Genomic DNA, 12,849 nt, shown 5'->3' with positions numbered 1-12,849 from the left:
TTCATAAACCAGCTACTCTAAACAGAATGCAATATTTAACCATGTGAAGCCTTAAATATTCTTCAAGGACTGGACTTAATAGATAGAAAGCAAAGCATAAAGATTGTAGATTATGGAGATGGTCTCAATCCAAAGATATTGCATTTAGGAAACGTGAGATTAAGTCTTCTAGTAAAATTTGGAACTGGTACAAAGTTACACTGACCCCAAAGTTACCCCAAATAATGACTATCTGTTTCTTTCATAAAGGATTTGAAGTCTTTATTTCATCAAGAAGTAGTCTGTGTTTCAAATTGTCACTAAGGCTTGGATATAGCTGTTTTATATTTATTAATCTCAGAAGTTACTCTGCTTGTTTCTCTTCTAAGGACCAATGTACATAACATGTTTGAAATCTCCTTCTTTAATTGTTTTTTCAGCTTCTTTCATGCAGACACCTTCGATTTCCTTTAACGTCCAATAGCTCCTATTGCCCTTGCAATTGCTTTGTGTATGCAGGTTTTTATCATAAGTGACTGGATTATGACAATAAATTTTTCGCGAATTTTCACGAAAATGAGCTATTTCTACGAAAAATCTTCATTTCTGCGATAAGAACGAAAAAAGGACATTTTTTAAAAATCATTTTAAAAGAAATGCCATAGATTGGTTTTGAAGAAGTTGGTTGCAAAAAAATAACTTCTTGGTGCATATCTCTGTCACATTTTGTGTTTATCGCTGATACTTACTTACTGGTTTTTAAGGAACCCGGAGGTTCATTGCCGCCCTCGTATAAGCCAGCCATTTGTCCCTATCCTGAGCAAGATTAATCCAGTCTCTAATATCCCACCTCCCTCAAATCCATTTTAATATTATTTTCCCATCTACCTCTCGGCCTCCCCAAAGATCTTTTTCCCTCCGGCCTCCCAACTAACACTCTATATGCATTTTTGGATTCGCCCATATGTGTTACATACCCTCAAACGTCTGGATTTAATGTTCCTAATTATGTCAGGTGAAGAATACAATGCGTACAGTTCTGTGTTGTGTAACTTTCTCCATTCTCCTTAACTTCATCCCTATTAGCCCCAGATATTTTCCTAAGCACCTTATTCTGAAACACCCTTAACCAATGTTCCTCTCTCAAAGTGAGAGTCCAAGTTTCACAACCATAAAGAAAAACCGGTAATATAACTGTTTAATAAATTCTAACTTTCTGATTTTTTGACAGCAGACTGGATGATGAAAGCTTCTCCACCGAATAATAACAGGTATTTCCCATATTTAGTCTGTGTTTAATTTTCTCCCTCATTCAATCCTGAACAGATGGAAAAACTATTTTGGGCAACTACTAAATATACATAGGCCAAATAGAAATGATCAGGACGAAATTGAAATACAAACTGCTGACCCATTTATACCCGAACCGACACTTTCTGAAGTCGAAATTCCAATAGAAAATCTGAAAAATTACGTCTCCAGGTATCGATCAAATTCGAGCAGAATTAATACAAGAGGGTGGAAGCACATTATCTAACGAAATTTATAAGCTTGTACTTGCTATTTGGGAAAAGGAAATTGTAGCAGATCAATGGAAGGAGTCCATAATCATACCTATCTTTAAGAAGGGGGACAAGACTAACTGTAGTAACTTTCGAGGAATATCACTTTTGTTGACGTCGTACAAAATTTTGTCCAATATTCTTTTGAGAAGATTAACTTCATATGTAGATGAAATTATTGGGGATCATCAGTGTGGTTTTAGGTTAATAGATCAACTATTGATCAGATATTTTGTATTTGACAGATAATGGAAAAAAAATGAAAGTATAAGGGTACAGGGCATCAGTTATTCATAGATTTCAAAAAGGCATATGACTCAGTAAAGAGAGAAGTTTTGTATGATATTCTTATTGAATTTGGTATTCCCATGGAAACTAGTTCGATTAATTAAAATGTGTCTCAGTGAAACGTACAGCAGAGTCTGTATAGGTCAGTTTCTGTCAGGTGCGTTTCCAATTCACTGCGGGCTAAAGCAAGGAGATGTACTATCACCTTTACTTTTTGACTTTGCTCTAGAGTATGTCATTAGGAAAGTCCAGGATAACAGAGAGGGTTTGGAATTGAACGGGTTACATTATCTGCTTGTCTATGCGGATGACGTGAATGTGTTAGGAGAAAATCCATAACGATTAGCACGGGAATTTTACTTGAAGCAAGTAAAGAGATAGGTTTGGAAGTAAATCCCGAAAAGACAAAGTATATGATTATGTCTCGTGACGAGAATATTGTACGAAATGGAAATATAAAAATTGGAAATTTATCCTTTGAAGAGGTGAAAAAATTCAAGTGTCTGGGAGCAACAGTAACAAATATAAATGATACTCCAGAGGAAATTGAACACAGAATAAATATGGGAAATGCCTGTTATTATTCAGTTGAGAAGCTTTTATCATCCAGTTTGCTGTCAAAAAATCTGAAAGTTAGAATTTATAAAACAGTTATATTACCGGTTGTTCTTTATGGTTGTGAAACTTTGACTTTTACATTGAGAGAGGAACATACGTTAAGGGTGTTTGAGAATAAGGTGCTTAGGAAAATATTTGGGGCTAAGAGGGATGAAGTTACAAGAGAATGGAGAAAGTTACACAACACAGAACTGTACGCATTATATTCTTCACCTGACATAATTATGAACATTAAATCCAGACATTTGAGATGGGCAGGGCATGTAGCATATATGGGCGAATCCAGAAATGCATATAGAGTGTTCATTGGGAGGCCGGAGGGAAAATGACCTTTGGGGAGGCCGAGACATAGATGGGAAGATAATATTAAAATGAGTTTGAGGGAGGTGGAATATGATGATAGAGACTGGATTGATCTTGCTCAGGATAGGGACCAATGACGGGCTTATGTGAGGGTGGTAGGTTCCTTAAAAGCCAGTGAGTAAGTATCATTTATATTTGTTACTGTTGCTCCCAGGTATTTGAATTTTTCCACCTCTTCAAAGGATAAATTTCCAATTTTTATATTTCCATTTCGTACAATATTCTCGTCACGAGACATAATCATATACTTTGTCTTTTCGGGATTTACTTCCAAACCTATCTCTTTACTTGCTTCAAGTAAAATTGCCGTATTTTCCCTAATAGCTTGTGGATTTTCTCCTAACATATTCATGTCATTTGCATAGACAAGCAGCTGATGTGACCCGTTCAATTCCAAACCCTCTCTTTTATCCTGGACTTTCCTAATGACATACTCTAGAGCAAAGTTAAAAAGTAAAGGTGATAGTGCATCTCGTTACTTTAGGCCACAGTGAATTGGAAACGCATCTGACAGAAACTGACCTACACGGACTCTGCTGTACGTTTCACTGAGACACTTTAATTAATCGAACTAGTTTCTTGGGAATAGCAAATTCAATAAGAATATCATATAAAACTTCTCTCTTAACCGAGTCAATATGCCTTTTTGAAAGTTAATCGCTAATAATTATAATAATAAAAAAACCAGCCTTGGGCATAAGCAATACCATTTGAAAACTGTGTAGTACTTTCTCCAGAGTTTTTCCAAGGTATCTAACTTCCAGCCTACCATTATACTAGCACCATCATTACATAAGCTCTTCCAATCAAATTGTCATTCAGACTCGAAGAAAAAACCATGTTTAAGAGGATAAGAAAAGTTTTAAGATTGGTAGACGTCTACTTGTTTTATTCACTGTACAATTTCGTCCACAATAACTTTGAGTCCTCTTTTCTTTTTTTTTTCCCCCTCACCACTGTCATCTTCAGTGCCATTTTGCCCATCGCTTTTATGTCCATTATGCTCTTATCCACCTTCTGACTGGTCACTGCTGTAATAATAATAATAATAATAATAATAATAATAATAATAATAATAATAATGTTTTATTTTCGCTGGCAGAGTTAAGGCCATAAGGCCTTCTCTTCCACTCAACCAGCCTTAATCAATACAATACATATTTAAATTACACATTTTTACACTACACTTAAAAGGTTCTCCAGCATATTCTTCAGTTAAGTTTTAAAGTTTTAAAGACTAGTAGACTACATATTTATTTAAATTTAGATAAACCTATAAGGTAAAGTAGTAACTTAATTTATGAGCTAATTTAATTCAATCAATTATAATTAATTTAAGATTTGAGTTAGCTAGTAAAATGATGAAAATTAATTTAATATAAGCTTACTAGGACTATGTTACAGGGAGAAAAAAAAATATATATATAAATCTAAAATATATTTCTGTAATGAGAATATTAATGTAATTGCCATCAGAGGTTTTGTAAATCTATTTAGAAAAATTAATGATAATAAGAATGGACAGATGTTAGTTCCATTATAGGTAACAAATATTAATCAGCAATTAATCTGTTAAGTAAGAATTTATGTAATTTTGACCTAAATGAAGTTATTGTCCAACAACCCCTTACATCACTCGAAAGCGAGTTCCAATTTCTAGCAACTGAAACTGTATAAGATGAAGAATATAAAGATGTCTTGTGGTAGGGTATAATGAGTAAATTGTTATGATGAGATCTTGTACTTAGCTGATGATATGCAGATAAATTTTGAAAATGAGAAGCCAAATAGATTGGGGTAGCGGTGCGCAGAATTTGAAATAAGAGAACAAGAGAATGCAGGGCTTGTCGATCGCTTAGCCTTAGCCAAGACAGAGTTTGGAAAGACGGGGAAACATGATCATACTTACGAATATTACAAATATAACGGACGCACGCATTATGGACACATTGTAGTCTGCTGCTCAAATTTGCATTTAGGTTACTTAATATAATATCGCAGTAATCAAAGTGTGGCATCGGATTGCGCAATGTATGGACTGTTGATGGCGCAATTATGGTGAGCACCGAAAATGGAAAGAGACGTATTACATCCGCAGCAGACATTGAGTGTTGAGTGTTTTTTCTTTTCTCTTCTGCTAGTTTTAAGTAAGCTAACCAATTAAGCTATAAAATAGCTTCGCTAAGTGGTAAGTACATTTGTTAGTTTCAATAGTTCGTAAGTTGGTACCATTGAAATTCCGACAAGTGTAAACCTACCAACAACCCCTAGCGAGTCACCTCTGGCTGTAACTCACCCTCTTTTAACAATAGAGCCAAGCCTGTCTAGGAATGTCACTGACCCTCCACTTTCTCTTTCTACACCGACTACAGCTGAGCTCCTTAAACAATCTTTCACTTCCCACCCCACTAACCTTAAGGTAGCATACACCAACACTCAAAGCGTTATTTGTCATTTCAATGAATTCTATTCCATATTCGCTCCAAATGATATGCATGCAATTCTAATTTCCGAAAGCTGGTTGAAACCTACACTGTCCTCTTCTCTTGTAGATATTAATGGTTATATACTGTGTCGAAATGACAGAACAGGCAAAGGGGGCGGCGGTGTAGCAGCTTACATTAGATCTGATCTTCGACCTAAAGTTATTCTTCATTCCCCCTCTGAGTACAGTGCACGGCCTGAATATTTATTTATTGAAATTTATGCAAGTCTATAAAAGTGTCTTCTGTGCGTTGTCTATATACCGCCGAAGGTAAATCATTTAACTGACGTAGAAAATTCACTTTTAGACATTTTGCCACTTTATGAACACGTTGTAGTAATGGGTGACTTTAACAACAATCTTCTAGTAACGTCCCCTTCCAGCGTACAGCTCTCAACCATGTTTGAGGCCTGCAATATGACAATTCTACCGCTCCAAGCCACTCACCACACAGAGACTGCAGAAACACTACTAGCCATCATAGCAACTACAAATCCCCACAAAATAATGCATGGACAACTACCGGCACCTCGTATTTCTGCACATGATATTATATTTGTAGAGTATGCTTTGCAGTGTCCTAAGGCAACACCAAAACACATTCAGTATAGGGATCTGCGACATACCAACAACGCCTCTTTAATTTCTGATGCATTATTACTGCCATGGCGTGATATTTGGACTCTCCATATAGTAGACGAAAAAGTACAAGCTTTTAACAACCTTGTTATTACATTATGTGACAAACATGCCCCAATAAAAACTAGATGCATTATGAGACCTCCAGCTCCCTGGATGAGTACAGAAATCCAATCACTGATGAGAGAGAGAGACGTAGCTTTTCGGAAATTCAAGAGACTAAAAAGTGACACAGATTTCTTCCGGTACAAGCGACTAAGAAATATGACCACACAGACGATTAAAAATGCTAAGCTTAGACATGCTTACAGCCTCATTGAACCTGATATTAGAGCATCCGATATGTGGAGAAATGTTAGGTCAATGGGACTGGGACAATCTAAGTCACAAATTGACAATACTATTTGTCTAGATGATCTAAACATTTACTTCACATCCACCGCTACCCACGCACCTGACGCCGCAACGAAACAACAGACTATTAATGAATTAATCTCTACACCTGCCCCAACACGAGACAAGTTCTTCTTTTCCTACATAACACCTTCTGACGTAAAATCAGCACTAAAGCGCATCAAGTCAAAATCACAAGGAGTAGACAATATAAATATAGAACTTCTGAACAAAATTATGGACATAATTCTTCCGACACTAACCCATATATTCAATGCATCCATAATGACTTCACATCACCCAGACATATGGAAAAAGGCTATTGTTCGTCCCCTTCCTAAAATTAAGTTACCTGTAACACCTAATGACTATAGACCAATTAGTATTCTTCCTGTTCTCTCAAATTCTTTGGAAAGAATTGTGCACAAACAACTGACAAATTACCTCAATACTCACAATATTCTTAACCCTTACCAAACAGGCTTCAGAACGGGACACAGCACATCGACTGCACTGTTTAAAGTGACTGAGGATACACGTGAAGCTTTAGACAAAGGACAGATCACCATATTAATACTTTTAGACTACTCCAAAGCCTTCGACATTGTAGACATTGACTTACTTATTGCAAAATTAAGAGCACTGCGTTTTTCTGATAATGCCTTAGCGTGGATGGACTCCTATCTTCGTGAATGCCAACAGTGCGTGTCTATTAATAATCGTTATTCCACTTGGCATACCACGAAGACTGGCGTAGCACAAGGCTCTGTCCTAGGACCTTTACTATTTTCTATTTATATTAATGATATTTCTTCTAATCTAACATACTGCCGACACCATATTTATGCTGACGACAGACAAATATATCTGCATACCCGAGCTAACTACATAAATGACGCTATAACTAAAGTTAATGATTATTTGAATTCAATATCCATATGGTCGAAAACGCACGGACTTAATTTAAATGCAAGTAAATCGCAGGCAATCTTAATAGAACATCAAAGATCAAAGTGTGACAAACAAAATTTGCCACCGATAATTGTAAATAATGCTATTATTCCACACAGCTCGACTGTGAAGAACATTGGTATTTATATGGATTGTCACCTGGAATGGAATGAACAAGTGAATCACACTTCCAAAAAAATATTTTCTAATATTCACTCATTAAAGCGGCTGAAGCACTTTCTTCCCGATAAATTAAAATTAATCCTTGTAATATCCGTATGAAGATCGTTTTTTCTTACAACACCTTTATTCAGCATTGAAATTCAGTTATACTTATTATTGATAATTTTCTTTTTCTATGTTAGCTTCTTCGTTGTATAATTTTAATGTGTAACTGATTGCCAGGATATATGTGTTTATTTTATTGTTGGTTTTGTACTCAAGATAGTAACAATTCTTTAAATTTGATTGTGATTAAGAATGTACAGCTGTCAAAAAAAAAAAGAGTGGCCTCACTCGTGAACAGTGAATATTTTCTAAGTCCACTTCAGGTCATGGTGATGTTACACGATCCAGTAAACTTTTAGAAGCAGTTTCGGAACTATGGGGTTATTCAATATCTCAGTCTCATAGTGCAGCGGTAGAGACCTCGCTTAATGATTCGAAGATTATGAATTCGAGTCTTGTTCAAGTTATCATTTTATTTTGTTATTGTTCATCAGCAATATAAATAATATTCAAGTTATCATTTGTACTGGGTAATCTGTTATCATTCTTTAGCAATATAAATAATATTCAAGTTATCATTTATATTCTGTTATCGTTCTTTAGTGATATAAATAATATTGAAGTTATCATTTATATTCTGTTACCGTTCTTTAATGATATAAATAATATTCAAGTTATCATTTGAGGCGTGTAGTTGCAAAATCAGATACATCACATTTTTTTTTGGGAAAAACGTAATACGGCGAACGCAAAGCTCCGCCCACGTCCCCTTTCCACTTTTCCCCTACAAGCTCACCACACACCCTAGCGGGAAAGAGTGGAAATAGGGGTTTAGGGTAGGGTGACATCTAGTGTAGGAAAGTGGAACAAAAAGAGTAACGATATCTACGAAGCAAAAGATGAACTTCGTCCTGTCTGTCTCTCCTTTCTCTCCCTCCAGCCTCTTCCTCTCTGTTCCTTGCTTCATGTCTCTCTCTCTTTTTTTTTTTTTTCTTACGACTTCACAGGAGGGGAGATTCGATCTGAGAAAGTTCGTAACTAAACCTAAACGCACGCTTTAGACCTCTCGGCTACTGAGGCGAGTTGGGGGTAGAAGGGAAAATGAATCTATTTATGTTTAAGGGAACTGCCATACGTATTGTAGAAGGGGACAATGACTGAATAGCGTGGGTAGAAACTGGTGGGCTTGTGAATGTCGCTTGGTAGGGGTTGACTACGGGGGTGGCTTCATTGTGTCCATGTCCAACTTCGTGTACAGACGTAACCACGTGTAGTGATGATCCGTACCGAAGACGTGTACTCATTACGAGTGTCCAACCTGTGGGAAAAAAAGACTATTGTGTTACTTCGAGGACATGCAAAGTTAACAGGTGAGTGTTGTTTAATGAAAACCACATTACATTGTGTTGTGTTGTGTTGTGTCAGTATATGTTGTGGACAGTTGTTTAATGCGTATTGTCTAATGCGTATTGCATTGTGGTTGTGGACAGTTGTCTAATGCATATTGTGTAATGCGTATTGCATTGTGGTTGTGGACAGTTGTCTAATGCGTATTACATAGTGGTAGGCAGTGTTCCATCGAAGCGGGACAGATAGTAGAGAGAGACAGTAGAGAGAGAGAGCATGCGAGCGAGGTGCCAAGCGGCGCGGGTGGGAATAACTTCCCCTGCTGGCGTTCGCCGTAATACGTTTTTGCCTTTTTTTTTTTTTTTTTTTTTTTTTTTCGAAAAATGAGTTAATGTTATATTTTATATCTTCATATGATTCTACAACTGCTATAGCACTGTTATGCTCCAAAGCCAGATACATCACATGGATTTGTATGATGAAAGAATAGTATTGGTTGCAAATCCTTGGTTCCTTGTAAACTTTTTCCTTCATACTGGAAAGTTATGTTTTAGTGATGTATCTGATTTTGCAACTAAACGCCTCATTTATACTCTGTTATCGTTCTTTAGCAATATAAATAATATTCAAGTTATCAGATGGAAGGCACCTGGGAAGTACATGGTTTAATAATCGGAGTGAGGGGCACCATCCCACGATCAACTATAAACACTATCAAAATATTTGGAATTCATGACATCATTCCAAAAATAATTACTTCCAGCATTAAAGGGTCTGTGGCAATTCTGAAAAATCATTTATACGGAATATCATAATTCCCCCCCCCCCCTTCTATCCGTTAGTGTGTGATTGTTACAATATATGTACAAATTTATTATTTCTTAAATTTAAGCTCCTAGTTCACATTTCAATTTGACTCATCTATTTTATTGTAATCGTTATTTTTCTTATATGTGTGTTATTCTGTGTTTTTGGCAACCCAGGATGCCTGGGTAGACTATTTCTTGGAAATAAATTATATATTCTGTTATCGTTCTTTAGCAATATAAGTAACATAAATTTAATGTTAGATTTGTAACAATATAGTTACATAATATTAGTGTTAGTTTTTTCTTCTTATATTTTTACATTATACTATCCTATAACACAATAAAATGAAAAGGATTTGAACCTGGGACATTGACATCTAAATTCCAACGTTCTTCTGACAACTACGAGGGCATAAGTAAAGAAGCATATGCCGAAATATTGGCCCAATTCCCCTCCAAGACGTCCTGATGATTTGTAGAAACTCATCCTGGGATGCCAAGGCTGAGAACTGAAAAGACTAGTCTATTCCATGCCCACTCGACTGCAAGATGTGATCGAGATGGGAGGAAGATGAATTAAATATTGAATTCTGGTTTTTTGTTTTGTTTTTTGAACTATTAATTGTTTGAATTTTCTAAGGCAGAGGGCAGTAAGTTTGTTTTGTTTATGCCACGAAATATATTTTTGTTGAGAATATATTTCGTTCTTTCCATTTGCAAGCATAATGTCATAATAAATAATGATAAAGTCTTGTCATAATACATTCATGAACCTGATATTAATTACTAAAACAGTCATAAAAGAAACAAGAACAATTACATTTTCTCTCTCTCTCTCTCTCTTAAAAACATAAAAAAAGCACTAGATTGTGTTTAATCGCACAACCTCACGAATACCAGCCCGAAATGCTACCATTACACTATAACAGTAAGATGGAGGATACTTTAATTATAACTGTAGATATCAGGCAACGTGGTACAACAACATGTAACATCATCTGTCTCTGAGTTGTAGCTGAGTTTTCCGAAGGGAACTTTGTTTCTAGAGAGCGGGCACTTTTTCTTTTGACAGCTGTACCTTCTGATGATAGTTTTTTTTTTTAATTTTATGGCCACTCCTGCTCTGAATCTTTAGAATTTCGTTCTGAGACTGATCTTTTTCAACATGGCCTAAAATTTCCACACTGCATGATGACAACTTCTGGAATTTAGAGTACCAGTCTTCAACTATGTTTGTTGTTCTTTGTGAGCACTTACATACAGAATTGTTTACATTTCAGAGGTCTGGTTCGAAGTGAGGTAACACTGTATGTCTTCTTCCACGTGTTGAGTGGCCATGGACGTACATGTATCTACGTAATTAAATAATTCCATTACATTATCGTGGATTTCATCAAGAGGTTTTCAAAAACTTTGTGCAGATCATCAATAGGTATAAATAGAGATTTACAAAAACTTATTGCAGATCATCAGTAGGTATAAATGGAAGCCCTAAAAGCATTTAAATACTTCGTCTAACATCAAAGTTTTCAGTGTATGGCACTTTTAGACCTAATGGCTTTGCACCAGACTGTTTGTGAATAATGAAATGAAGAGGCATGTAGATTTGTTTGAGGGAAATCATCTCTTCCTGCATTAATTGTAGCTACTTCGAAATCCGAAGCAAAATGTTGTGGAGACAAAATTTTATTTTGCTGAGCAGCATTTTGCTTAAGATGGTTAAATATTCCTGTATATGTCCTTTGTGACTTACTTGCAGTGAGAGCATATACTAGAGGAAACATATAGTTTTGTGTACCTCTCCATTCAATGTGTACAACTGGTAAAATATATTGGGGACAATCTTTACAGTATAATCTCCAAGCATTATTCTACTATTACATAAATGCCGAAGAGCGTGAGATGTGAAGAAAAGGATTCTTCATTTTATCATTATGTCCCGAATCATATTGTAAAAATACATCATTATTCAGAGTTAGTCTGTATGTATCAGGGGTGTTAAGTGTAGCTAAAGAATTCGGTAGTAGTGGCCTTGTTTTGTTCAGGCTCTTATTAATGATATCCATTAAATTGTGACGCGGTGGAAGGATATGCAAGATTTTTCATTTTGAATATGTTCGGTTTCCTGTAACTTCTTTTTATGTTATTTACAGATATTCTTGTTTCAATATCTGCTTGTCTAGATTCATGTGTGTGATTACCAGTCCTTTTTACTTCGATTTATTCTGAAACATTGAAATTTGTAGTACATCTACTGTCCGACCGAGTGGTTATGTTGCATCACAATTGCCTCACCATTTCTGATGGCATGAATGTAAAGTTTAGTGGCTGAGGTGTTAGGCTCTTTCCTGAAAATATTTGCTGTTCGGATTTGGAAGTCTATGTAATATTATACATCTGTTTAAAGTAATTTCAACAAAAATAGCCCCGGAAAGTAAGTAACTGTCATGTGACTTCCCCCATTTTGCCGACACTGCAACATAACCACGTGTCGGACAGTACAATTACAGATGAGCTCTGCCATCTTCAATCCCTGAAGAGACAGAACTAGTCATCAAAAGCTTGGAAGCAACAATCCAACTCGCCTGGCTGAAACCCGAGAAGAGTTATTCCTTATCCAACACTGGGAAAGCCTCAAATAGATCTGTCTCTCTTCACAATGCCAGTATTTCATCTGCATATTGTTACTGTTTGAATGAAAATGATACATGAATCCGTTATGTTCTAGCACACTTCTGCTCATTTGAATCAATTAGTTTTGGCATTCTGCATATTTAAAAAATTTCACACATAAAATTTAAACTAAGTAATGCTGAAATTATTTCCATGGAAACATACAAAATTTCACCGTTATTTCAGTAAATTGTTATCATATACGGGTCATTCTAAAAATACGTACATTTTCAGTAACAAGTATTTTTTCCCTGATAATAAAAAAAAAAAAAGGGCCCATTCTTTTAGTGAAAACACAGTTCATAACTTGCCAAGTTTTAGAATACATGAATAGATACTAAATAATTTACATATTTAAAAATAAATTAATTTTGCTGTTGAAATGTTCCCTCCATGTAGTGTAACCACCTGTTCGACATGGTTTCACTTCAGCTGCCAAAAACTCAAGAGGGACCAGCATATTGAGGAGAACTGGCGGTGTAAGGAATGTATGAGAGACATTGCTGTTGAGACC

At 35.8% G+C, this 12,849-nt stretch overlaps 1 protein-coding gene across 7 annotated transcripts in view; it reads left to right on the top strand.

Annotated features, from left to right (window-relative positions):
- Positions 1-12,849, top strand: part of LOC138710190 (uncharacterized) — a 231,493-nt gene that overhangs the window by 35,673 nt on the left and 182,971 nt on the right. The window contains exon 1 of one of the 7 annotated variants that reach the window (XM_069840838.1): positions 11,077-11,094. The exons of the other annotated variants lie outside the window; for them this stretch is intronic. The gene's annotated coding sequence lies outside the window, so the exon portion shown is untranslated. Of the gene's footprint in view, positions 1-11,076; positions 11,095-12,849 lie in introns of those variants that run through there. 7 annotated transcript variants of the gene reach the window in all.

Source organism: Periplaneta americana, chromosome 12, assembly GCF_040183065.1.
Source record: "Periplaneta americana isolate PAMFEO1 chromosome 12, P.americana_PAMFEO1_priV1, whole genome shotgun sequence".
Lineage (NCBI taxonomy): Eukaryota > Metazoa > Arthropoda > Insecta > Blattodea > Blattidae > Periplaneta > Periplaneta americana.
Note: the sequence above shows the minus strand (reverse complement) of the source record. Positions and strands in the feature narration are given on the sequence as shown.